The sequence below is a fragment of the Miscanthus floridulus genome, chromosome 9, assembly GCF_019320115.1.
Source record: "Miscanthus floridulus cultivar M001 chromosome 9, ASM1932011v1, whole genome shotgun sequence".
NCBI classification, from domain to species: Eukaryota; Viridiplantae; Streptophyta; class Magnoliopsida; order Poales; family Poaceae; genus Miscanthus; species Miscanthus floridulus.
Window position 1 is genome coordinate 73,176,557 of NC_089588.1, and position 3,687 is coordinate 73,180,243.

The following is a 3,687-nucleotide window of genomic DNA, read 5'->3' on the forward strand; positions in this document are numbered from 1 at the left end:
AAGAAAATGATTGGAGCTGGGTTAAAACCGGCAGTGAAGCACCACATCACTGCTGGTTTGTGGCTTGAACCGACAGTATTTTGGCGGTCACTCATCACTGCCGGTTGAAGCCACAAACTGGCAGTGATTGGGCTCTATCACTGTCGGTTCTAGCCAAGAATCAACGGTTATAAGCCTACAACACAAAAGGCTGCAACCGTCCTCTTCCTCCTCTCTTCCATCCCGAGAACAGAGGCGCGCGTTTGGGCCCTTCCCTCCATTGTTGCGGCTGCTCTTCACCATGAAGCTAGCGCTTGGATTTTGAAGAATGGCTTGATATTTTTGCTTTAAGGTTAGCAACAAACACTCACTCCTTTGATTTAGTTGCTTAATTAGCTTCGTTTTGATGGCTATATTGCTTGATTCTCATTCTAGTTCTTTCTCCATTCTAGAGAGCACTTTTCCAATTGGACATTTGTGCAAGGCTCAAAAATATGGTGAATCTATCATCCAAACGGTTGGTGTCTATGAACACATTTTAATTCGTGGCTAATAATTCCATGGTGGTCAAGATCATCATTATTAGTATGTGATGCTATAATTAGTTCTTAGAAGTAGAGTAGAACAGTTGTTCTTCAATATTGTGCAATAATTATTTTTTACTACAATTTTCAATTTACAGGGCCAGGGCTACCAATTTCAATTTTTCAACAATTAGTGTACAATAATGTTTTCCAAAAATGGTACTTTCGAGCTATAATTGTTGTTCATGAAGCTCAATTTCTTATTAATTCTTTGTAATTACTGTCTCAGTATTTTTTTTGTGTAGAGATGGATCGAGAGTGGATGCATCTATGCCGAACGGATAAGCGGTACATGCATAGCGTCAACCAGTTTATCACCGATGCCAAAGCGCATGCTGGGAATAGAAACCCTGTCTTCTGCCCATGCAAAGATTACAAGAATCAAAGGAACTTTTATCAAATTGAGTCTATACGATCGTACTTGATTACCAGGGAATTCATGCCAAACTATACGATATGGACTATGCATGGCGAGGTTGGTGTGAATGTTCTGTAGGAAAACGATGATGATGTGGACATGCCTGACGTAGCTATCCACAATGGTGATGAAGAACCCAGTGTCAACATGAAACCTATGCCCACAGTTAATAATGTGTTTAGGAACATGCTGGCTGACGACACCGATTATAACGATGGCATTTCTCAGTTGCTACGTAATGTAGAGACCGGATGTCTTAGTGAAAGACAGCTGAGAAAGCTAGAGAAAATAAGACAAGATGGTAAAACACCATTGTATAGGGATTGTCCAATGAGCAAACTAGAAGCCGACATCATGCTGTTAGAGTTCAAATCGACAAACGGATTGAGCGATAAAGGCTTCGATCAGTTGTTAGGTATAATAAGGAAAATGCTGCTAGAAAAAAGGAGTTGCCAGAAAAGACATACTTGGCCAAGCAAATGATCTACCGCATCGGCCTCGAGGTTGAAAAAATCCATGCATGTTCTAATGATTGCATATTGTACCGTGGAGAAAAATACAAAGACTTGGACAAGTGCCCCAAGTGTGGAGCTCCACGGTACAAGGAAGGGTTGTCAGATAAATGTACCAAGACCAGAGAAGTGGTCGTACATCTAGATGCCACTACTGATCCAAGGGCCAAGACAACTTGGGAATGACATCGATGTGTTTCTGGAACCAGTGATCGATGAACTAGTGGAGATGTTTGAAAAGGGTGTGCCGAATGTTTGGGACGAGTACAAAAAGGAACATGTTACGATCAAGGGAGTACTTATAGCTACAATCACTGACCTGCCAGGTCGAGGATCGTTGTCTAGAGAGAAGATAAAAGGCTATATTGGATGTGTCGAGTGCTTGGATGACACCGATGCGGTAAATCTACCAAATAACTTAAAGATAGTTTATATGGGACACCGTAGGTTCCTACCTAAGGATCACCCTTACCGTAGGAATAGAAAAGAATTTAATGGTACTATTGAGAAACACTTAGCTCCAAAATATGGAGACGGGCCTGCGATACTTCGAGAACTCAACAAACTAGAGGTTGTCCTTGGGAAGGGGGACAATGCAGTAGCAGCGCCTGATGGGAGCGTTTGGAAGAAAAAATTGGTTTTATGGAAACTACCTTACTGCTATTTCTGAGTGTACGCCACTGTCTTGATCCCATGCACATCACTAAAAACGTGTGCGCTAACACTCTTAACACCTTGATGGACACCGGGGGGACATCGAAGGATTCACTAGCCACACGCCTGGGCATGCAACACTTGGGAATTAGGAAGGAGCTACATCCGGTGGAGCTAGAGAATGGCTAGTTCGAACTTCCGGTTGCGTCATGGACATTGAAGAAGGAAGAGAAGGGTGCGCTTATTTCTTTCTTCAATGAACTCAAAGTCCCGACGGGCTACTGTTGGAACCCAAAGAGGCTAGTGAATATGAGAGAACTCAAGTTCAACTATGGCCCTATGAAGGCCCACGACTGTCATGTCATTATGACTCAGCTGCTCCCTATTCCCCTACATGGTATCCTCCCCCCAAAGGTCCATGCCCCAATCATAAAGGTTTGCTCGTTCTTCAACGCGATCTCAAAAAAGGTCATTGATGTGTCCACGCTAGAGTAGCTGCAGCAGGACATAGCCGAAACTCTCGTTAGGCTTGAGATGCATTTCCCATCGACTTACTTTGATATCTCATTGCATCTGCCCATTCATCTTGTTGACCAAATTAGAGCCCTTGGCCCAATGTACCTGCATCAGATGTTCCCTTTCGAAAGATCGATGAAAGTTTTTAGGAGGTATGTTAGGAACATATTCAGGCCAGAAGGGGGCATGGTTGAAGGATGGTCAATGAAGGAGGCCATTGAGTTCTGCACATATTATCTGGACATCAAAAGGGTCGGAGTTCCAGAATCTCATCACGAGGGAAGACTACGTGGCAAAGGAACGATCGGGGAGAAATCTGTTATAGTAGACGACTCTGTTTATTTCAGACAGGCATAGTTCGCTGTTCTCTAGCAAGCCGAGGGTGTGATGTCATACATTAATGAGCACAGGCAATCGCTGCAAACTCTGTATCCGAGTAGGTCACATGCTTGGCTAGATAAAAAAACATAAGGAGGAATTTGTCAGCTGGTTGCGACGTCGCTTGCTTGGAATAAAGTTGGGTAGTCAACTGGATACCTTAGCCAAGAGACCTTCGAGTACATATCTTAAGTACCAAGGGTATGAGATCAATGGATTCACATTTTACATAAAAAACAAGATGGAAAGAGCACATACCAAAATTATGGTGTTCATTTTGATGCTCACGATAAAAACGGCAACGTGCAGGCGACATACTCTGGTTTCATAGAGGAGATATAGAAGCTAGCCTACGGTCCGTTGAAGGCAGCTCTTTTTCGTAACCAGTGGGTTTGGCTCGAGAAAATCAACACTGACAGCGAGGGGTTCACTACCGTTGATCTCACTAAGACTGCATACAGAGACGACCCCTTCGTCCTTGCAAGAGATATTATGCAAGTCTTCTATGCAAGGGACAACAAGACAAAAGGAAGGCTAAAAGTAGTCCTAGAAGCGAAAAGGAAGATTGTCGGTGTCGATGGAGTAACGGACGAAGAAGACTACAGGGGCTATAATGAAATACATCCATTCGGGGCGAACGTACCCC